The 25,125-nt window shown below is 45.3% G+C and overlaps 1 protein-coding gene across 1 annotated transcript in view; it reads left to right on the top strand.

Annotated features, from left to right (window-relative positions):
- Positions 1-25,125, top strand: part of LOC119448568 (Down syndrome cell adhesion molecule-like protein Dscam2) — a 287,509-nt gene that overhangs the window by 171,677 nt on the left and 90,707 nt on the right. The gene's annotated exons all lie outside the window — the stretch shown is intronic.

Raw genomic sequence — 25,125 nt, 5'->3', positions numbered from 1 at the left:
ATCTATCTATCTATCTATCTATCTATCTATTCTAGCCGTATACGTCTTGGTGCTCTCACGGTAGCTTCGTTACCTTGGTAGGTACCAAAATTGGCATAGTATCACAAGAGTGTATGACGAACATCAATGATATGTCAATGTCATGACATACGTGTCATGTAGGTCATAAAACAGCTACCTAAAATGACAATGACCGAGCGAAAAAAGAATAACACTCAAAAACCACTGAAGTGGGTTCGGACGTGGGTACTAAGTGAAGTAAACACTAAAGGATGATGGTAGAAGTCACAGTCATGAGCATGACATCAAAAGTGACAATGACTCTGCGGAAAAAGATTAACACTCAAAAACCGCAGGAATGGGTTCGGACGTGGGCACTTAGAGAAGGAAACGCTAAAAGATGATGGTAGAAGTGATAGTCATGAGAATGACTCAGCAAAAATGACAATGACTCAGCGAAAAAAGATTAACACTAAAAAACACTGAAATGGGTTCGGACGTGGGTACTAAGTGGAGGCAACACCGAAGGATAGTAGTAGAAGTCGTAGTCATGACCATGACTCAGCAAAAACGTCAATGACTCGGCGAAAATGGATTAACACTCAAAAGTGAGTTAGGACGTGGTACTAAGTGAAGGAAAAGGCAAAAGGTGGATGTTCGAAGTCAAAGTCATGCGCATGACTAAGGCTTTCGCCTTAAGGTCTCTTAGGCGTAGCTAAAGCGACTCCTGCGGACTTATGACATGAAGTCATGACATGCGTGTCATGTATTTTATGAAACAGCCGCCTACGTCTTGGTGCTCTCATGGTCGTTTCGTTAACTTGGTAAGCTCCCCACAAACTGCTTCACATAACATAGATTCCCACAGGGCGTGGGATCTGGCGGCTTTTTTAAAGCCCTATGGCGTTAGCATCAACGCGCCGCCGATGGTGAATACTTGCAGTCCACTCAACAGTGGCAGCAGTAATAAGCACTACTGCGGACCGTCAATAATGCTTATTGTTCATCCGTCCGTCCGTCTATCCGTCCAGTCTGTCTGTGCTGACTTTCTTGCGCGACATTTCCCTGACTTTTGTATTAGAAAGTGTCACTCGTCCCTTTTTTTTTTCCTGCGTGATCTATGCTCTTTAGTCATGTTGCCTGTTTTGTGTTTATTTGCGGAAGTAGTAATTCCTATTTCGAAAGTCATTTCCTGGTTGCCACGGCCAACGGAAGTGCCGCGGTCACGCTGGCGCGTTGGTGCAAAACGATGCGCAAGTGACGCGCCCGCGACGCGTCAGAGACTTGCGATAAAGAGCTCGAAAAGCGATGCTTCCCGCTTCAGTGCCAACCCGTGGTTCTTAAGAGCGCGCACTCCACCGGAATGCTGATAGATGGTCGGGGATTTGTAAAGCAGCCTTGGACATGCCGAGCAAGACTGCGTTCAGCTCTCGAAAATGATCGTCTGAAGAAGAGAAAAAATATAACTTAAGTGGTCCAAAAAGAAAGTTGAAAGAAGGCTTGGAGAAGAAATATCCTGCCATACTTGCTGTATCAGTTTGTTCGTTTATCGGCATTCTATGGAATCAGCGAGTTCCGGATCCTTTTTGTTTCGTTACTTGACATGTCTGCCTGCTGTGCGACTTGGCGTGACGAGGGTATTTTCTGACAACGCAAACTTTGTCTCTGCGTCGGTACAAAAATACTGTGAAGCTTGGTGGCCGCCTATATAGACGGGTTGCTGTCATTGCCTTTTCTGTAATCATAACTTAAATCTGCTCGGATGGAGGAATCTCTTCGCGAGAAAAATGACTGAAAGGGGGTGAAGCTTCAAGTTGGGTTTTTGACAGCTTGTTCTGCTGTAGGCTGGTTTAGCTCAGTTAGAAAATATGTATTTTACTCGTTAGCTGGTCTTGTTTTCACAACTAGCCCACTTTTGCCACTTTATTACTTGAGGTTCACCAAACAAAATCACGACGCACGTCTATGAGGTTCTACTGATAATTACTGATTGTGGGGATGTGGACATAGAAGAGGCTGAAACTAAGGCACTGATTTCCGAAGGAGAAGTGTCATAACAAAACCACGCCCTGATCTGAATTCTATCAGATTTTACGAGAGAAGCTCGTGCCAAATTTTGTGTGCCACTGATTCTTCCATCAAGTTTGCATTCAGTCGTTCTCACGCGAAGGACGATTAGAGGCAGACAGTAGAGGAGCCCTTCATCTGGTCGTCTATTCTCATTGGCTGACGAAACTTAGCTTGAGGCATTGTAGCTTTCGCTACACTGTGAGGAGTCAGTGAGATGGAGTATAGGGTTCTTTCGGTTGCGCCATACTTCAACGTTCACATGGCGTCAGTCACGTTGCTTATGCCACTGCCGAGTGTGAATACAGCGCTTTTTTGTCTGTCAAGACAAATATTTTATGCAGGGACATAAGACGCTGTGTATCACACTTTTCTGAAGTGGTGAAGAGGCCGATTTGGTCACCATCGCTCGCGGAAAAAGGTAAGGCCAACATAGTCGTCGCAGCGGTCGGTCATAGAATCTGAATCGCTCAGACCATGTCCCCCCGGCATATTTGCATATATCGACATACTACGTTAAGGAGTACCCGCTGGCGCTCGCGGACATTCAACAACGTATACAACAGTACTCTCCTCGCGCATGCAATCAGATTAGACAAGGCTGTTTCTCTATAGAATTGGCGACAACATAAAAACAATTAAATACAGTATAAGCGTCTGGCGCCATGCAATAGCAGGATAACAGAGATAATCCGGTGAAAAGCGGTCACCGAAAAAAAGTGAGGAAATGTACGCGTGACAATATCTCAAGCCTAGCAGCTTCCTCTCGGCGACGTCGGCTGAGTCGGCAGCCAGCTGCTCGACAACTCTACAAAAGTGTGACTCACGTCGTACGTAGTGCAGGAAACATTCACAACCAATGGTGATATAAAGACTTATCAACATCATCATCTGTTTAGAGAAGTTACTGGTTTTACATTTCCACTCCCACAGTTTTGTGAATATACACCGGTGGTCGGTGGCTTGACGAGCAGAATTGCTCCCGCAAGCACATCATACGCGCTTGAATGCCGCAATACGTAAAATCTCAGAAGGCGGCGTGTGTAAATTCCTTTCGATCCACTGATATAGCAGGTCGTAAATTTATTACACATCCGTATGTCTCCGTCAAACAAAAGGTGTCCACCACATGCTGAGAATGGCGAGGGACAACAGCCTGTGACGTCGGAAATCATGCAGATGGTAAGAGAGCTAATTTAGGGAAGCCGAACAACGCTGACTTAGTTTGAAAACTGTCATCAGCGCCTTGAATGTACGTAGTCTCTTTCTTTCTTTCTTTCTTTCTTTCTTTCTTTCTTTCTTTCTTTCTTTCTTCCTTCTTTCTTTCTTTCTTTCTTTCTTTCTTTCTTTCTTTCTTTCTTTCTTATTCCTTCCTTCCTTCCTTCCTTCTTCCTTCCTTCTTTCCTTCTTCCTCCCTCCCTCCCTCCCTCCCTCCCTCAAGTTGTTCCTAAATAATGCGTTTACTGAGTATCTGGAGACTGGTGGTCATCAAATAAAGTGATCCGCTCGCTATTTCGCTGTCGGTTCTCAAAAAAGAACAAAGAAAAGGAAATAAATAAATAAATAAACTGTACAGGTGGCATAGCAGACCCACCACGGTACCGGCTCCTGAATAATCTCCTGCCCCTACATTCAGCTCTATTTGCGCATCGCAAGTACGGAGGCGCGATGGCATCGGAAGGTACCGCTGTCGCGTGCATTTTCCCGTCATCAGGCTAACGGCACATACATTTATTGCGTATTTTTCGTTTCTTTCTTTCTTTTTTTTTTGACAACGCATTCAAAAAAATTTTCTTAAGTGTGTTACATAAGGGCAGGGGAAAGATAAAGGAAAGCAGGAGGAATAAGAGGCAAAATACTGGCCTTTTTATGTCCCGCTGCACTTTATACTAGTACCGGCACCATGAGAACTGCAAGCGTACGCCCATTACATTGCTCATTGCAATTTCAAAATACCGCTGACATAGGCATTGGGAGTTCCTCAGAACATTCTCATCTTTCCACTCAAGAAACGGACAGTCAGTGTGGTCGCTATATTGATAAAGCGGATTTAGCGTGCAGATGGGCAGCAACTGTCGCCGAGAAACGCAGTAGTGAAAAGGTTATGGGTTACTCTCGAAGTTTCGGGCTCTCTAACGTGCACCAGAATGTTTGCGCCGCCATGTCGTCACTAGAAAGCATCCCACGCCCTACCGCATGACTTGAGCAGCTGCTTCGTCCAGCTGGAAGACTTTGTCCCAGCCCTACGCCGCCAAGCTAATGACAAAACGTTTTCGCGTATTTTTCTACGTGAACTGTTGTTGGTTTTCTCTTAGTGTCGTTTGTTTTTCTTCTGCAGCGATTTGGATGAGCTGAAAAGAAGTAAAGGTCTTATGCCTGAGAGCCATGCTTCTTTCTTGAGTTGTCTTTCTTGCTTTATTTTTTAACTAAAAAAAGTAAGTTGTTCCTAGCATTTTTGTGTTTTACTTTCTGACCTCCAGACACGCTCCATTACCTGGTTTTCTCGCGCCTAATGCCGTTCCCAAAGCCAGCATAATCCGAGCATACTTCTGCGAACTGGTGTTGGAAAAACGTTTTTCTTTCTTAAATAATAAATTCCGTGAATTTCCAATCCATTAGTAATCGGAGGGAAAAACTTCATAACAGAACACTTCCTTTTAGCGTAATGTGCCTGCAAGTTTATACTACTAGCAGCCCAGGAAATACCCATAATCGGAAGTCATTTTCACAAATTTTGCTGTGAGAAAGTTGAATGTACGGTGTGACTCTTGCCAAATTTTAAAACATAAAAGTCAGTGTACGACGATGTCCATAAGCCGACTGGCAAGTTATTTTTTTTTTAATTAGCATGATAAAAGACGACGTTGGCGCGCAATCTCTTTATCTCATCAACGGGTGGTACAGTTACACATGTAAGTTTCTATACTTATGCACATAGTTTGTGTAGAACTTATTAAAGAACTTGATGATTAAATCTGTTAATCATTAGTTACAGTATGACGCCTAACTTAAATCTAGCGCGGTATTTATCGTTCAATATCTACAGACTGTGGTTGTGGCATGCAGAGCACGTTTTCGCATATGTTGTTAGGCGAATTAGGACGCATGTTGCTGATAGAAATAACAGAGAAAGCATTTTTCTGTGCCACTACCGGGCATACGTATATTTTTTCGTAAAGTATTCATTGACGCCTTACTTTTGCAATTGAAATGCGAAAGTTAATCTCTCAAGTGAAGTTGCAATATATATATATATATATATATATATATATATATATATATATATATATATTAACTGCTAGTCATGCCTCCTTTGTGATATTCGTTGCTTTACTTACCTTTTGGGTTATGTTACATGTCAGTACGTATATGCGCATAAACCAAGCTTTCTTTGTTAGCATTGATTTTAATGTCAAGTAACGTATGAATGAAAAAAACTCTACAGTCGCTCGTATACACCGGGTTCGCCAAATGACTTATTAAAATGAAAATTGCAACGTGTTACAGCATGCTGACTCTAAACACTCACGCTTAAGGCACTCCCTTAACGTGAATTCTGTCACTGACAAATCTTTATATTTTTTTTGCAGAGTACTATTTTAAGCGCGGCACATAATTTTTGGCCGTTTTCTTCATAATAGTCTGCGAGAAAGGGAGCGACCACGCTGGCAAATCCCCTCGTATTGTCATTCCAATTTGTGACGGACCTTCCACCATCCCCGGCAATAAAATTCGCCGCATGCCCAAAGTCGAGCTACACCGGTGACAAAAAGCCATCGTTTAAGGAATAACGTAGTGCCCTCGACCAGCGAAACATTTCAGGGCCTTCCATGACGTTCCGGGGAATGGAGGGGGCCACATATAAGTCATCCGTCGTGTCTCTACCTAGCCGCCGGTCCGAGCCAAGAATGACCAAAGGAAAAATGGCCGAACGAAACACGAAGATTGTAAAGGAGGCACACTAGTCGGAAGAAGACATTAAACGAGAGACAAGGAAAAGGTGAAGGCAAGAGGTAACGTTGCAAGCAAGCACAAGGATAGCAGCGAAGGTTTCGCAAGCAGCAGCGTGGGAGTGGGGCCGTCATCGGGACTTCCAGGCGATCCCGCGCCGACTGGGAATCGATGGACGGCATCGTTTGCACAGGAATTCGCACCCGCACAAAGGCATGGGCCGAAAGGAGTGACGAGTGGGTTGCAGAGAGCGGAGGCTATCATCGGCCCTTCCTCACCGTGCCCTCGCCTAAACACCGCGGCAGATTCAGCGGATGGTTGCTGCGGAGCGTCTCTCTCTCTCTCTCTCTCTCTTTCTTTCCCTTCTTCTGCTGGCAGTGTCCCCTCGCCCCACCTCCGCCACATCCCAGGCGAGTCTCGCGCCGAAAGGGATGCCTGGGAGAAGACCTTGATTAATAAGAGGGCGCCCTGGCCGGCACAGCCATTCCTCGAGGGAGGTCGCCGGGGCGATTGACTGGCTCGGCTGCCAGAGCCCGGGCAACTCTGTTTTCCCGATACCTCTGCAGCGCCCCGTATCCTGACAAATCTTAGCAATGCACGCGCTCGTTGTTGCTTTTTCTTTCTTTATTTTTTTTTCTTGCGGAATCTCTCAACTCTTCTTCTCGTTCTTCCACTGAGAGCCCGGGAAACGCAGTTCCAGGCTCGGCAACAACTCTATACTGTTCTAGAACTGAAATCCGCACTCTTCGCTTGGCTATCTGCCTCCTTCACAGCCTCGTCGCTGCTGGACTCTCGTGCTCGTTAATTCTTTGTTCGTGCGATTCGCTCCACCTGAGTGAGTGCTCGCGCTTGTTGAAACTTTCTTGCTTGCGCTCGGCGCCGCAGACCTGTCTTGGTAATGCGAGTGGTTCCTTGGCTACCTCCGCCGTTCGCAATCAGGAAGAGTTCTTTTTTTTCGTTCGTTGTTTCTCGCTAACTACGTCGAAGTGTTAATTGCTTTTCTAACGCTGGGGACTCAGACGCAGCTGACGTCATTTTAACTCTAACTTACATTGGTACGCGGAAAACGTGCAATATAAAAGCACTTTTCTTTTTTGTCGGTGGAGCTGACATTTGAAGGTGGGAATATCAAAGTTTGCGCTTTTAGTGGTTACCACAACATGTGGGGTGTGCTTCTGAAGCTTAGTAAAGGTTAAAGCAGTTTATTATTATTATTATTATTATTATTATTATTATTATTATTATTATTATTATTATTATTATTATTATTATTATTATTATTATTATTATTATTATTATTATTATTCGCCCTCGTAGTGGATCCTGCCCGCAAGAGCCGCTATGCACTCGACACCCAAGTTAAAACATTACCATTTTAATGGTAATGGCCACGAACAAATCCAATGCCATGAGCTACACTGTATTACATTATCCAATTTCAAATTCAAAGTTATTCTCAGGACTTCTGTTTATGATTATGTTTTTTTTAAATTTATTTCTACTTATTTGTTTGTACGTGCATGAAAAGCCATGAATTTTTGTGTGGGTATTCTTATAGGTGGATAGCAAAATCTCGGTTGTCGCAAGGGATTGTGGGGTACGGCGTATTCTGCTACAACTTCCGGTTCGAGACCACGACGCCGTCTATGCCGCCGTCACTTCACGCCCATGCTTTACGCGCTTTGTCTTTTATATACTGCGGAACTTTAGTGAAAAACCACGATGCAAGCACCGCTGGGCAGTTCCAAAACGTAGGTGTGAGCTATCGCTCCTTCGTACTTCTGTTGGCGCCCTTAGACTCATGTATATTTAGGTGGAAGGGCTTTCCCGCCCTAACGTGTTTGTGTCGCGTCTAATAGTCATAGAACGTTTATCAAGCGCAAACGTTTGTCGAGCGCAAATAAACGTTCGTTAACTTAAGAAGTAGTTTTTAATAAGTGGAAGGTCAACCTAATTTGTGGATGTATCTAACGCTTCCCATAACAAACGGTTCAGTCGATGGCTTCGTCCGCTGTTTTGTCTGCAGCGGTGCCCAGCGCGTGCCATGTCGTCGGCTGCTTTGCCTTCGCAGTCTACCGTTTTTTCTCAAGAGAAGCATGTCGTGTATAACTGCAGAGAGAAAGCACTGATTTAAGTATCTGAAAAGTGCACGAATTATTTTGACGTTACCTCTCGTCCCTCTTTCGTGCAGCCTCAGTGGCCTTTTCGTTGTACCGGAATGAAGACGGCACATAATCAATGTGCTGAGGATCCTTGCTGGGTGCACCTGGGTGTATTTAACTGATTGTTAAAAAGGGGGTATTTGTACTAGAACGTTAGTAGACGAATTTATTCGCCAAAACTCTTGCCTGTAACGAACTGATCTTCACATATTCTGGCTCCTACGTTCGGTACCCACAGCTCGCCGTTCACGGTCGCTCGTTTGACGGCAACTGCCCATTTACCCATTTACCTACCCATACATAGCGGCTGAATTTAATTAAATAATACATGATGGGAATGAAAACTGCTGTTTCGCATAGAATTTCCAAGAGCAACCCATTTCATATTTGTATTATGGCCATTTCGGATAGAATATAAGCAACGCCATTTTATCGGAAGCCTATGTGGAACGATAATAAGAGTATGGTAATCACCAAAAAATAATCACTTACTGTCAGGTTTTACGTACAAGAACTACGACATGATTATGTGCCACGCCGTAGTGGGGGGCTACGGATTAATTTCGTCTACCCGGGGTTCTTTAACGTGCACCTAATGAACGGTACACAGGCATTTTTGCATTTCGCCCTCATCAAAATGCGGCCACCGTGGCCGCGGTAATAAGAATCGAAGCCGACAAACCGTTTCTCTTATAGGATTCTACTTTGGCTGCCTTCTGGCATTTTCGCCAATTTTCGCGCTTTACTGCCGCCATCAATCTCCTTCAGACGGCGAAGGATCCGGACTGCGCTATCCGTTCTCGCGACTTGGTATTGCCTTCGTCGACGACCTGACGAAGCGGAGAAACTGACTGGATGACGTCGCCAACGACAGCAGCGAACTGTACACGACGAGTAGAGAGGACAGTACGTACGGACAGTTACGATGCGTTCTTGCTTATGGTGAAGTGCAAAGGGAGGAGTAGGATCGTGGGATCCTCGTCATCGGAGAGTAGACCAACCGTGAACGCCACCTGTGGCCATCCGAGCCAGGCTGTTTTGTTTGTTCCTATTGATCCTTCCGGTAGATTGATAAACCTCAATTGAGAAGTTATCCTAGCCAAGCTCGAGGCTCTACTGCCGAGTGATATTAATAGAGAAAGAGTGAATTTGGAATGCAGGTCGACGTGAGCCAGCGCGTTCTAGCCCGATACTCTGCACAGGTGTAAGGGAAAAGAGGATGGGAAGGGGTTTGATGCAGGACGATACGATGCACAGCAGTGGTGCAGGCCTGCGGCATGTCAATGTCTCTACGCATGGTTCCTCCGTCTTGTGCCACTCTACAGTGCATCATACTAAGTTAATACCAACCAGCCAAATTTCTATTCTGCTAAGCAGTAATTCTGTTCCTATCGCTGATCTATATCAATACCGGTGAAGTCAGAACTGCAGAACTAAAGCACATATTGCCGAATTGGAAACTCGGGTTGCGTCAAGATGCTTTTCAAGGACGACTGCATTACATCAAGCGTGAAGATGGCACACTACTTGCGTCGTGCCGTTCAACCATGCATTACGAGGCTACTGACACGCTGGACGTGACGGAGACTGGGCCACATGAACGGCGTATGTAAATTATGTAAAGGCAAGTCACCCTGAGCCTGTGCTGCAGAACCTCACTCTGTACTTACCGACTCCTGCATTGTAGTTAGTGCACTCGGAAGTGTGCAACGACCATGGGTCTCATGGTTCCACTTCAGATAGGTGTCTAAGATAAAGAAGAACTAAAGCATCCTGAAACAGCTGCTTAAGGACCACTCGCTACGGATGAAAAAAGTGGATACGGCTGCTAGAAAACGGTGTTCCCATCGACGGCGCGCTGAAAAGAAGGAACGTTGTCTTGTTACTCTCCCACTGCGCTCGCTTAGGCCGCCGCCGCCACCAGGAACGGCAGAACGTTACCTTCATAAACACAAAGTAGCGTTGAGGCCCACAAAGTATGATTCGGGTATTTTGGGCCTGCGCTGAACTACCACGTCGACTGGCGCCAAGCACTACTTCGAGAAAGCTTACTTATAACTGCTTATGAACTGTTTATAGATTGTCTAAAATTGCTGTTGACGTTCCCTGTTGCAGCATATATGAGCAAAGCACCCCGTCCCAACCCATCAGTTCCAGAATACTGGTTTGCGCTACTAGCTCAGAGAATCTGGATTTACGCTTGAACAAAACAGACAGAGACGACGGCGAGGTTAATCAGAGGATATCTCCGGTTGTCTACCCTCTGCTGGGAAAGGGAAAAAGCGGTGCAAAAGCTGAGGAAAAAGAAGAAAAAAAGAGGAAAGGAAGTACAGAATTGCACAGTCTGCCAAGTCAACACGTAGTCACACACAATGCTAGTGTCACATACATAGGCATACAACATAACACAGTGCATCGTGTCACCCGGTCACAATTGTCGCACAATCCGGTATTGTTGGATGGATGGGATGGATGCTATGAGCGTCCCTCTTGAAATGGGGTGGGGGATGCGCCACCAACATCATTTTTTTTGTTTTGCCTAATGCCTTATCTTTGTTATTTACTGGAATACTTTTACGGACAAAAATTTTTGAGCATCAAGCTTTCTGACCCATAATTGGGAATTGAGATAGCGGGGGTGGGATATAACATAAGATGTAGGTTACGCAAGTGCAGTCTTAATACATTTAATGTCGTACAAACACATAAACACGCAATAATATAGTAAAAGTCGCACATAAAGACATTTAAATATTGCCACCAGGTCTCCAGGTGCGGCGAGCGTGAGCCAGCATTCAGGCAAGGAAAGAAGAAGTTGTTTTCGAATCGGCCATCTTCTTGGCTAGTGCTCATCTCTGCCGGTGCGGTACTTCTCGCCCCAAAGGCCTTTTGTAGCACGTGACAATATATAAACACAGCAGTACAGTGAACACAGACTTCCAAGTAGGAAAGAAAGGCCACCAACAAACCCCTACATATTACTAAAATAATACCACGTTAATGAACTGTGAACACTGATGTTAAGTGGATAGAGAGAGAGAGAGAGAGATAGAAAAGTCATAAGGGAAAGGCAGGGAGGTTAACCAGGCTGAGCCCGGTAGGCTACCCTGCACTGGGGAAGGGGGAGAAGGGATTGAAAGAGGAGAAGGGAGAGAGAAGTTCACAGTTCACACCTTGCACATTTACAGTCAAGCGTTCATCGCTAAGTTTTGTCACAGGCGGTCATGCATGCAGGCTTGTGCACTTCAAAAAGCGCAGCAGCGCCTTTGTAGCCCTGTACATAAATGATGAGTTATGGTAAATAATAATAATAATAATAATAATAATAATAATAATAATAATAATAATAATAATAATAATAATAATAATAATAATAATAATAATAATAATAATAATAGATGATAAATGAGTTATGGCACTTATGAATAACTTAACATTTTTCAAATTCAGCTTTAGGTAGCTTAAATTGTCTGAATATTTTTTCTTGCAGCAGCGATGTCTAGCTTTTTTTTTCTCTCTCTCTCAATCAGGTCTTAATCTAAATTAAAGCTTTGATGATGTATATTGTACGCATGTTGCCATCTCCTCATCCCGAGCTTATAGGTATATTGCAAACGTTGGCGGCACAATCGCCTCTGGAAACACTGAACGCAATTGCGCGGTCTACGCCATAGTCCTTCATGCAGACACTCCTCATGCAACATGTAGCTAGCGATTCGTGGAACTATTCGCTGTGAAAGGGGCCGAGAGCCACACGCTAACCGAAATTAAACAGGTTTGCAGACGCACGGCCGACGCATAGTAGGCAGAATCGAACTTGAAACGGAGCGGTAAGGCGGAATCCGAGTGACGGATACTCCGTCACTGCTGCGAAGCGGGCGGCCAAATCATCTATACAGGCCGGCCGCTCGATCCCTCAGCTCCAAACTTTACTGGCGCTGTTTTCGATGGTTGGATGAACGCGAATTTCACAAAGGGCCAAAGTACTGAGGAGCATTGTCGTCTGCGTCTGACGCAAACAGTTGAGTTCTTGAATGATTCGGATTCGCGGTTCTCATATTTTATAGACTTACCAGGGCCGTCCGACGCGCTTAGAGGCTGCTGAGGGGAAGGGGTGGGCAGGGTTTGCCTGTTTACCTCTGAACTGCCTGACCGAATGTTTGCAATGGTAGCTGTGCGTGTGCGTGTGTGTGTGTTGTGGGGGGGGGGGGGGGGGGGGATGAATTGAAGATAATAGAGGATACCATTATCTCATATCCCCCTTATTTCTGCTCATGCAGTAACTTACACGAACCTCTGATTCGCAGCTTCGAAAGTACATGCCGTGGTTGCCTGCAAACTATGACGTCCCTGTGCTGCGCAAGAACTTGGGCGTTCGATTAGCGACAGCGTAGACCCACAAGAGCCGCATTTCGATACCTATAGAGGCGGAATCTGATACTACCCGTGTACTGTGATTTCGGTGCGCGGTAATGAACCACGGGTTTTCAGAAATAGCATGGAATGGCGTCTCCAATTGGTGAAAGCGCAGCTGTGAAATGTTTATTGTTACAGAACTTCGAAAACATCTCCATTATTGGGTCTTTGTCTGTGAAACTGCAGTTATCAGCGTGCGCAGTGATAATTGGCACAGGAAGGCAGCTTTTACCGGCAGTTAACAACCGAAGTGTTGTGTTGAATGTTTGTTACAGCGTATCTGAAGCAGACGTTCACCTTTGGATGTGGTTGTTCTCAGGCAAAAAAAAAAAAATGTTTTTCAGGAAGAGACAAGCAGACGGTTGGTCTCATAGACTGACGATCCTCATATACAACCTACTTCAAATAGGAAGGGCCAAATATGTTTATATGTCATTATTGCCCCCTTACCTGAGGCGGACATAATGATTAACTAAATAATCAACCATTAATTGCTCATTTACTTCCTATTGCTTCATGGTGCATGTTGCAACTGCAGAAACAATTTCGTTCAGTGCGCCAGGCATGTACGCTTTGTAGGAATGATGAAAATAGCTTCAGTTTAGATATACCTCTTCACCCAGCGTGGCGGCGTAGTGGCTTTGGCATTGCGCTGCTAAGCCCGAGGTTGCGGGATTGAATCCCGGCCGCGGCGGCCGCATTTCGATGTGGGTGAAATTCAAGAACGCCCGGGTGCCGTGCATTGGTTGCACGTTAACGAATCCAGGTCGTCACAATATTCCGGAGTCCCCTACCGTGGCGTGCCCCATAATCATGTCGCGCGTTTGGCATGTAAGACACAAGAATTTAATTTATTTTATGTACCTCTTCCAAAACGTGTAGAGAAATGTTTGGCCTTCCACTCAATTCCTAAAAAGCATCTCTGCCATGGAGCAGACAAAACTAGCTTACTTACGAAGACAATCACTTTCCAATGTATTGAGACGACTGGGCGATCGTTCACTGTCCATGAGGATGCTATTCGAACACCATCTACACCGATCGTCGGCCACCAGGGCAGTGAAGACAATTTTTTGCTTTTTTTTTTTAAAGATGACTGACCTTTGCGAATGCCTTTGCCTATGTGGTACTGTCCACATGCGTGCACACATTCACCGCCTCTTCTCTTCCTTTTCTTTCAATTTCCCTGTTCTCGCTTTCCGGCGAAGAGTAGGCAACCAGAGAGGTTTTACTGGTCAACAACCTTACCCTGTCTCTTTCGTTTCTTTTTTCTTCTTTTCACTCGAGCAGAAGAAAAAAATGTTCACTCCTGTCTAGTACATTTTACAGCTGTGCATGGCTCAGTTAAGCTTAAGTTATCCCTGTCCATGCATGGCTCAGAAGCTAAAGTTATCCGGACCTAATAGCTCAATTTCTCATTTTTCTATAAAATGACAAAAAAATAAAGATATATTTTCCTGTCAGTTAAGTTTTGCGAAGTTCACAGTGGTAATGCATTATGCCAACCGGCACTGCCGGATACTTGGCCAACCACCCTTTGTGGATGCGGACCATTGTTCTTGGGGTCGTCATCACCATCATATCTCCACAAAGTGTTTACAGTGCGCTCCACTGCGCACTAGACAACCCTCAAGCAGCTCTGAAGTGAAAGACGTTATGCCTTGTCAGCGCCGAGATATGAAAGACAAGCTAGAAAAGCTCAACAATTTTGCAAAGCCGGGTTTGGTCGTGCGCCCAAGCGCACAGTAGGTATGCCCGCCGCCAGCAGAAGGATGCCAAACTGTACTAAGCGGTGGACGTTTTCCGATTATGATACTGCATCGTGCTTTAAGAGGATTGCAAGCTGGAACTTTTCGTGTGATAGCGAAATACGCCAGCATGCACCGTTCATGCTTTTAATATGTTGTATCTCTTTAACGAGTGCATTTCGTATTTCGTGCGCATTACGTAGCTTAAGCTGGGTTATTTGGTCCATGTTGCTGTTCGTGTTTCTTTACCCACATTATACTATATGACACTTCCGTGACTGCGTTTAAATTACAAACCCAATTTTTCAACCTCTACTTCAAAGTTATCGGTCTGGTATCATGTTTGACGGATATCCGAAGCTGAAGAAGCTAAAGAGCGTGAATGTAATTATCTAGGAACCTCATATTTCGGTAGCAAGAAAAACAGAACTGCTTCTAACAAACGGTCTGCTTCGACAGCCTTCATTAGAAAGCTTATTGAGCAACGAGGTGTTATTTAGTCATCTCTTCTTTTATCCAAATGAAGATTAAAAAAATGGAACGTAAAGGCGACGTTCCTCGGTGTGGAGAAACTTCTGAAAGGAAACGTATATCGACTCAGCTGCGCTTTTTCTTCACAGATCTGCATAGTGGGGGAATATTTCTGAGAAATCGCCTTTTTTATCATTATTACTTTTTTTTTCTTTTTGCATTCACGGACTGACGAGAGAGGAAACCCATAAATTTGAACGCTCGATACGCGACGCGAAACTCAATTTCGTCCGGCAGCACGAACGAATAAAATTTCTCCGGGTGTCGTCGTCTAATACCGACCACTCGCCACTTCAGAGCATCAGGCCAGGGAGATGGCCTTTGATTAACTCATATTTCTCGCCTTTGCGGCGCCCGTATCTCTTCTCGCCTCCCTCTCAACCTCGTTCCTATACGAGTACAGACCGGTGCTTTGCCCGAGAGCCAACTTTCATTTTCATCTTGCACTGATTTATGGGTAATTTGCTTCTCGGCGATCGATACTTGTCCTTAACAACTTTTGCCTCCTCTTTTTGTTTGCACCAAAGCCGGCGGTGCGAGCTCATACCTCCAGGTTCTCCTATCTCTCAGGCTCTAGCTTCGAGCCTAATCTTGGCCGCTTTCTTTTCTTTTTCTTCTCTCTTCTGAGAGCACATCCCTTTAAGGTTCTTAGCTCCAGAAAACACCATCTCTTTGATGATTTCGCCGCCTCGCTCCGATTTATCTTTCGCGTGCACTGTGCCGGAATTGAATGCAGACACGTGGCCCTCTTTCTTCTACCATCGCGCAGCTTGCGAGCCTCATCACGCAGTTCATGCCATGTGGAGTGACAGACGCGAGTGGGCAAAATTTCATTATTACAATGGCTTTCAAGGACAGAACACGAGATGAAGGTTTTACATGGTACCTCCTTTGTTCTTGGCATGAGTTTTACATCGACCTTCGTCGTCGAAAGCACGCTGGGAAAGTGAATTTCATAAGTTTCCTCGATCGCTAAGTCAAGGCTGAACATATATATGCTTTCAAAGCTTCGGAAGAGGATAGCTGCGTTCTACCGAGGAAGCGCCTTTACATGCGCATTAGATCAGCCCCCGCGGAATTAAGTTTCCGTTTCGTCATTTGAGAATATGTTGCGTAAGGTCTAAGCACTCATGCTTAGTATTGGAAACCTACTTGCAAGGGAAGATGCAAGCATGCAAATACCTTAGATTTGCTGCTGCTTTGCTTATTGAAAATCATAAGTTCACAGCAGTTTCTGTCACAAACGTCAAACATAGTTCATTATTTGATAGAACTTTGCTTAAATACATTTCAACTTGTGTTTTCGGCTAAATGAATAAAAGAGGTCATCAGCTCGCATATGTTTTTGTAATTATCATTGAACGGTTCTTCCGCTGCCCTCTTGTGCATTAGCATTGGTTTACGGATGCTTGTTTTTTTATGAACCTTTTTTTAGCTAACAGCTGGAATTAGCATACACCGCGCGTGAATGTCACACGATTAACGTTGGCCAGCAGCAATTGGTAAATAAAGATTGAAGGAAAACGCCTTCTAATCTCTTTCTTATGTCCGTTTGCTACGGCGGGTTACTTATGGCAGTCACGTGCTCTTTCTATTTTTGCAGACAACCAAAGCGACATCTTAAGAAATGAAAGAGCACAAACTCAGAAAGTTTCATTACAAGACCCTCGAGAATGAATTCTTGTAGCCTAGCCAACTTCCCAGTGCCTTGTTTCATAGTCAAAGTTGATATTTCTTTTTTCGTTGCAGCTTCTTTTTTTTTTTGCGCATTCATTTCACTTCGATCGAAAGAACTGCGGACTTGATCCAAATTCTCCCCTGAAAGTACGAAGCCTCCAAGAGCACTTACTATTCAAAACAACGCCAGCAATAACAAACAAGAAACTTGAGCTTTCAAGCGCGCACGTTCTCTTTCGTGAGTGTGCGCTTCTGCTATGCGCTCACAAGTATTGAATCATGGGCTTCATCACACAAAGCATCGGCTAGGGCCGAATCCAATCTCGGGCTGGTAGAATAAATCACTTCCGCTGTTCTCTTCGTTTCATTCCGAGGAACGTGCTACGTTCACCCACAATCTGTCTTTACGGTGCTGGTTTTGGCACATTGGTCCGGTTGTTTCCGTGCGGTGCCTTTGCTTCTATATGCACTGTCTATTCCGTCGCACGTAACGGGGCAAGAAAAACAGCAGCGTGGTGCAATGGCATCAGTAACTGTTAGCACAATATGAAGTGATGGAAGGAACAGAAACATTTATGAGCCCCTACTTAACTCATTTCAATGCAAAATCAGGTCAGCGCTAACCACACGTTTAAAGGTACGTGAATTACAGTGGCCATAGTCGTTCACTCGGAGAGCGCAAGCTGTGTGTCTCTCATATACAACTTTGTTTTCGAGAGGGGTCGTACTCCAGTGTGTAGCACGTTCGCTTCGTTGGATGGAGCGCAAACGGAAATACTGCCCTGCAACTTGTACTTCTCGTACCGTTCTCGAACGAGAGTTCTCGTACTTTCCAATAGAGCTCGATGGCTCTGTTTACGCTCCATCTGAAAGCTTCCGGTGACCGGAACAACAATGACTCGAATAAGAGGGTTGCCAGCATTCATTTTGTTGGTAGAACACAAGTACTGGGTCAACCGCATGTCGTCTAGAGGCTAGTACTCAACATTGCATTCCTTCGTTGTTTATATTACATGAGACGCAAGAAGAGGTAATAATACCGAAACATTTCATCTAAGAAATTGCAACTATTCTCATATAAGGAGACCTTCGTTCATTTGTGTTTTTTTTTTCCTTTTTTAGGAATTGACAGAGCTATGGCCCACAGTTCAATGTAGAGAAATAAAAATTAAATATAACCGTCTGATACGTGACATCGCAGCACAAACTCAGCACTTCGCATACTCGAAGCCACAGAAGCCCCACTACGACAGCCGCAAACGCAATACAGCTTCCTCTTGGCTATGGGCGTGTTTACTGCCTGCGAGAAAGAAAATAAGCTTTTTTTCGGTTGCCTTTTCATTCCCATCGCAGAAGTGAAACTATACGGCCCAACGTGGAACGCCACTCAATTTGTTTTTGATCGATAGAGCCGCGTTGCCACGATCGCTCAAGCACGCATTCGGGAACGGTTACGAGAACACTCTGTCACGCGAGCTGACTCTCTCTCACACTTATTTCTCCCTCGAGAATCCCTTAAATGCGTCCAAGATTATGATGGCAAGGAAGCTGTCACGCTCGCTTGGTGTTTGCACTTATAAACCGATTTCAAGTTACGGACGAGACGGCCCAGCCAAACGCTTTGGAAAACTGAGTTCATGCCAGTCGGAATTGCATATGACGCGAAATAACGAATAAAAACAAAATAGAGGGAGAAGAGTTTAGCAGAAGCAGTGTTCTTCCACGAAACTTTGCTCCGTATTCAGGTTACTGCGCAGTTCTTGGAACCAAGCCGTAAAAATGACGGCTGAGGGCCCTCGACACGACAAGCGCCTCGGCCGACGCGCATTACTACGGCGGCACCCACCGTAACTGCTCCCACGAAAGCAAAACACGCACACGCACCCACCCACACGCACATAAACAAACAAACTAAAAGCGCGTATATGTATGCCGTGGACCGGTGCGACCATTTGCATGCATAAGAGATATGGCTGCACCGCGAACCGGCCTCGTGCACGGTGCATGCGTCCCAATTTGAAACTCGTGGTGTGGTGTTTCACTTAATATTTCTTTTTTGAGACTGATGTCATTTCCTTCTTAGCTGTTGCCTTCCAACTGGAGTGATATCAAATTTCTACCCGCGCCAAGAAGACGCCGCCTCAGCTTCGGCTCTGTCGGAAACACGGGAAGCTTTCCTGCGCGCGCGTCCCGCGACCGGCTGCTGCAGTCCACGTCACGGCTTCGGTGCAAACGCGTCTAGCGCTTTGAGCTATAGCGATAAGCAATAAATGCGATGGTGATTTTTTTGCACTAGCCCTGTCTAGTAATAAAAGAAGCCCCCCCCCCCCCCCACACACACACACACACGCACACTGTAGTGGCTCTTTCATTTCGTTGTTGCAATGATTGCGAAAAGTAGTTATGAGCCCCCGACTTCTCGATACCGTCGTTTCTCGATACCCCGACTTCTCGAGTCGTTTACCGACTCTTGCGAGCTCCTGAGAATCCAGCGTGACCGCCGTCCTAAATTGAGTTCATAGAGTGTCGTCGTCACCACATCATATCGCCATCGTCACAGTCATCGCGCCACTGTCGTCGTTATCGCACCGTCGTCGTCGAACTGCAGTCACCGACCTAGCATTAACTACATTGTTATAGTCTGTGTTCTTTTTTTTAATTTTTTTACCTCAAGTTTTCAACGCAAAGTATTATGAATGAGCGGCTTGGTGAGGAAGAAAGTGTGGGCCGTTGCGTTGTTGCTGTAGAGAAAGTATTAGCCAGTCAATCAGTGTGGGCAATTACTTCGATTCAGCGCGACTGTTAATAAAGCACAATGCATGCGGTCCATGGCCCGTATAACGTAAAACTATGCTATTCTGGTTTTATTACAATCTCCTGACGTCTTACTTACGTAAACACCGACGAAAGCAAAAGGCGTTGACCTGTAGCTTTGTTTGAATAGCCCAACCAAACGCTCTTCTCTTATAACGAAGATAATTTTGTTTTGCTTTGAAAAGCACACAGCATTGCCTCCTTGACAGATTTTTATTATATCATTGGCTGACAGCAGGCGAGGAGCGTGCAGAAGTGGACGCTCGGTGGGTCTCCGTGGGTCCGCGTGCTCGGTGGGTCCGAGCTACAGCAGTGAAAGTAGATAACCAGATGAGGAAGATGGCGCCGGCGTCTGCGATTGGTCCGCTTCCCCTTGCTTAGGCTGCCGTGACTGGTCGAATATCGTGGCAGCGTGCAACGGAAGTTAAAAATGCCGCTAAAACGGATCCTCAGCGAAGAATAGTTGACAGAGCGATGTCGTGTACATCCCGAAAGGACTTGACTACGTTATACTCTCACGGGAAAATTGTTATTACTTGCAGAGAAATCCCTTCTCCCCGGCACCTCCGAGCAGCCAGTGCCCGAGCGGTTGATTGGCAGCCATCTTTTATTCCTTTCGGAACGGAGCAATCTCTGGCAATTCCGAAAAACAAAATGCAGTTTTGTTCGGCGTGATAAGGCATCTATTACGCGTACACATAACTTTCACGTGGTGATTTTTCGCGGTTTTCATGATGTCGCCTGACATACAGGCAAAGTAGGGGGACCAGAAAAATATTTGACGAATCGTGGAGGGCTTGTGGCAGAAATGGAATAGGAACAGATTGGAACAGGTTCGCGTTATAGCACCCCGTGAGTTCACAGTCACGCAATAACGCGAGAAGCAGACGCGACACATTCTTTCCATTATATGCACTTGATTACGACAGCACTGCAGCCTACCCATGCCCCTGTTGTACGGATAAACTTGCGAAAAATGTGGGCCTTTTCATAGCTTATATTTGCCTTTGCAGTAAATATCTGCCCACACTTCTCACTCCAACGGCGACTTTATCACGAGCGAAGAAACAGAAACTTTTTTCGCGGTGGGTAATTTTATATGATAGCGCAAAGCGGCAACCACGTGTGACTTATTTACGGCGTATTTTCAGCATAGCGTCGTCCGGCGTCGGTGCGCCCTTGTCACGTTGCGCGTGTGCCGCAGTGTTTTTGTCGCCGAGATGCGTGCAGCGAAGGACCCGCTTTAATCTGTAATCACACGGAACACGATTCCACCAGGAAAGCACCGAGGTCATCGGGGAGCGTTTAATTGAAATGCCAGTTCCGGAAACGGAAATTAAAGTTGCCCAAAGTGGAAAGCGCCCACTGAAATCGACTCGCAACGCCCGGGGGCGATGAGTAGAGAGTGGAAACGCTGCGGAAAACTTCCGCGGTGAATGGAGACACCTATTTGTCGGGCAAAACAGGTACACGTTATACGATATGTGTCTCTTTATTATAGACTCCACTTGTGTTAAATGTTTCTCATATGAACGTTCTTTTTTTTCCGGATTATCGGCACTACGATACTAATGTATGTGTCCTTCGTTCTATATTTTCACATAAATCTTATAGTATTTTCTAATTAATAATTATTTATAGAAATAATTAATTCAGCCAATTGAATAACTACCCATCGAATAATTAATTCAAACGCCGAGGACGGCGCAGGCCACTGAGGACTCTTGTCTAGATAGAACTCAGCTTCCCTGAAATTTAAATTCTGTGTTTGCGAAGTTGCATAAGTCGGCTGTTGCCTTTTTGTCTTAGAATTGTTGTGTAAGTATATACGTAACAGTTAAAAATGCCGCGCAAACGAGGCTGTTTCTGCTCCATAAGCATAAACAAGGAAACCATAAACACTTAAAAAGTCACGAAACGTTGCAAGACAATATTAGCACCATAAAAAATCATCGTAATTAAGCAACGCAAACTGCTGCGGTACGGTCTTGTGTTTCAGAGAAACCAAGATTGGCTTATACATCTTGAAGCGGTTCCATTTTAACCCGACAGCGTTAAGGGCCCCTGTGTCGCAAAAAATGCGGTGTTGGCGCCGACCGTCGTTACCTCTTTTACGAATACCTCGTTTACGACTAAAGTTGCTCACACTTTGTGAGCAACTTTAGTGGAATGACAGCTCACAAACAAATGTCATGAAACAAAACACCGACAGCGGATGCCTTTTATGTTAAATCTTCTCAGACAGAAATATTAAAAGTGCGAAGCAATAACAGAAGATCGGCCCACGCAAGAGGCCGCAGTTGCTACCAGAAAGCGCGCCTTCAGTGCATATCGTTCACCGCCAGCGTTTCCCAGTGAACATTACGGTTACAGTAAGCTGCAGCTTGCCGGGAAGCGTGAGAAGCAGCCAAGTATCTTTGAATGCTATCGCGTACCCTCCAAATATTTTTGCAGCTGCAGCTGCGAGTGCTGGTTCGCGTCGTTGTGTTCAGGAGGCGTCTGGTGTACTTCTCCACGCTCTGCTGTCACGCGTTTATAGAGGGGGGCACAGGTATAAAATCATGGAGCGTGCAGGGCATTCTCATGGTGTAATATGCTAAGTAGGTATACAACCACGCAGACTACTAACATAACGCAAGAGGTCGTATTTTAAGGTTGCTTCGCTAAACGCATTTTGAAGCGTGCTGTTCTCAAGGCGATGGCTGATCGAGGGCTGAGATGTCACTTACTTTGAAGACCTCTTCCTGGAAACGCGACGCACTCACGCGGTCACATCGTCCATGCTTACACAATCAACAACTCCCGGCCATCTCGCAAACATTTTCGAGAGCCCAAGGCATGTAGTAGCAATAACAAACACCGTCTGACTCGTTGCGCAATATTCGAGCACCCAGAGTAATGTGGCGGCAAACTTCTTCCCGCTTTATCAAGTTTCACGCTGTTAAGGCGCCACCACACGTACCTCACCTCGAGGGCGTCGCTGTTCACCCAAGAGTTGATGCTCAATAATCTCTAGCTCGGGAATGACAGCTGAGACGCTTTCCCTGGTGTTCTATATCCTTCTTTTCTTTTTCTACTCTGCTTTCGTACTTTTTCGCAAACTCGAATCGACAAGGTGCCTCGCTTGCGTCAGAGGTAAAACTTCCTCGCCGCCCGGCAAGTTTCGAATTTCCCGTATCACAGCGCGTCAGAGCCGGAAGCGAACACTTTGAAGCGGCAGTGATGTTTAGGTTTTGAACTATAGTATTTGGAGGTTGAACGCCTCAGGCGGTGGTTGTGGCATGCCCTGCTAATTGGGAAGTACCAGCGCATCGTAAACTTGCAGCTCACAGTATACGGGTACGCTAAAGCTTGGAAGAGTGGGTTGTCTCATTTATTATTTTGCGTTTAGAAGTCGTGAATTCGCGCTATCACGCATATAAAAAGAACGTAGAGTGGTTGGCGTGAAACAAAACTTTCTCGTCTATACACGCATTACCTCTTCCCTCCGCTACATTTGCCCCGTTCAACGGTGCATTGATGCGGAGCGTTAACAACTGTTTTAATTAGGAACGAAACAGCGCAAGCCTTGTCTGGTTGCTGATTTCGTTTTAACAACAGTTCTTATGTCGATTTCTATGAAACTTGCCCCCAAGTGCACCGTCGCCTTCCTTGAGTAGAGCATACCGTTGCTAGTGCAGCCCCATGTCGTACATACGAGAGGCGGGCTCATTAGTTAGGTACTTGCAGAAGAAACGTTTCTCTTCGCTTTCACCTTTGTATTGTGGCAATATGTGAGCACTCCGCTATGTAGCGCCCGGCAATTGTAGGCTATGCCAAGACACATCATGCCACGTCAATATGAGCACTTCTTGAGCAGCAGTTTCGGGTATTTGTTAATTTATCCTACGCCTTAGAAAAGTGCTAGCACCACTTGTTGGCGCGTTCTTTATGTTGTGTGGCAACTTTGCGAAGAGTGGGGCACATGGGAGTCTACTTGAAAGTAGCGTCCGGCATGTTCGAAACTGTGCGGTCGCACCCTTGGCGTTATCTTATCCTGTCTTGACTCCAAGCTAAGGGTTAAGAAATGAATCTGAAGCCTTTTACACAAAGCCTCGAGTTGTGTCTTTACGCACCTTCGAAGAGAACACCAGTGCCTCTCATGGGCGCGCAAAGACTACACGTTTCTGCATGCAATCTCCACGCATGAGCATGCGGCGAATGAGACCGCGTTGGAGGCGCACCTAAATTTTCTTGCTTTTTTTATCTATCTATCTGATAGGCTGATGGAAGGGGTGGTGACACAAGTGAAAAGAGCTTTCTTTAGTAAACTGAAGATTCGGCCATGGGCCCGGTCTTCGTCGGAGTGAAATTATATATATATATATATATATATATATATATATATATATATATAGTATATATATATATATATATATATATGCAAGTGTGTGTGCGTGTGTGTGTGTGTGTGTGTGTTTGTGTGTGTGCTCACAGCCTGGAACAGAGCATATGTGACAAAGCTAGATTGAGCCTAGTTTCACACTGATACGTTCTCAAACAAAAAGAGGGAAAACCACAGCTGTCCTACTGTGCTACAGGTCTAGTGCGCGAACCATCCATATAAATATTTTTTAGGAACTACAGTAAGTGCGCACTTGATGCAAAAATATTAGCTTCACGTAAGAGTAAAAGAAGAAAAAACAAACCACCGGGGCCATTCCAGCCATAAGGGAAAGGGCTCCTGTCTTTTTCTTTCTAACAGTGAGTGCACAGGACGCAAAAAGGAAGTTCGTGTTCTACGTCTGCTTGAAGATATATCAGTCTTTCACCATTGCAGACCATTGCAAACATCTCCCATTCCACGAGAGGCAAGGCCTCCACACTGTAAAGAAAAAAAAAATCGCAGACACGGCGTGTCATTTATTTCGCGTGAGTTTCTTTCATTTCAGCATCGCCTGCAATCTCTGATGGAGTTTGCATGTACCATGTTAAAAAGGTCTCCCTATTTGTCATGTACATGAAAAGCAGGGAGAAATGCTGCCGTTCTTTTTTTTTTCCGTGGCTGTGGTTAGAATGATTTCCTTTCGTGCTATATGCTCGTTATTGACTTCAGCAAACTTTTAAAATGCATAATTTAGATTTAGGTACATCCTAAAATTTCTATAGTTTGCGGAAGTTAATATCTTAGCAACGTTAGATTTCCTAAAAGGCACTATTTACGATCATCATCATGATCAGCCTATATTTATTTCTACTGCAGGACGAAGGCCTCTCCCTGCGATCTTCAATTACCCCTGTCTTGCGCGAGCTGATTCCTACTTGCGCCTGCAAATTTCCTAACTTCATCACCCAACCTAGTTTTCTGCCATCTTCGACTGCGCTTCCCTTCTCTTGGTAGGGCGGGGCTGGATAGCAAGGTCTACCAAGCCCTACCGATTCAGCTCGCACTGACGGACAAGGGCCAGGAGCTGCTGGGAACATATGGGTCCCGTAACTAGGGAACCACCCCGTCTGGCGCCTGTGGGCACCACCAATATATTTTGGGCCCAATAAATGTTTATTCATCATCTCCCTCCTCTTGGTATCCATTCTGTAAACCTAATAGTCCACCGGTTATCCATCCTACGCATTACATGGCCTGCTCAGCTTCACTTTTTTATCTTAATGTCAATTAGAATATCGGCTATCCTCGTTTGCTCTCTGATCCACGCCGCTCTTTTCCTGTCTCTTAACGTTAGGCCTAACATTTTTCGTTCCATCGCTCTTTGCACTGTCCT

Source organism: Dermacentor silvarum, chromosome 4, assembly GCF_013339745.2.
Source record: "Dermacentor silvarum isolate Dsil-2018 chromosome 4, BIME_Dsil_1.4, whole genome shotgun sequence".
NCBI classification, from domain to species: domain Eukaryota; kingdom Metazoa; phylum Arthropoda; class Arachnida; order Ixodida; family Ixodidae; genus Dermacentor; species Dermacentor silvarum.
This window is presented reverse-complemented; position numbering and strand designations above follow the sequence as displayed.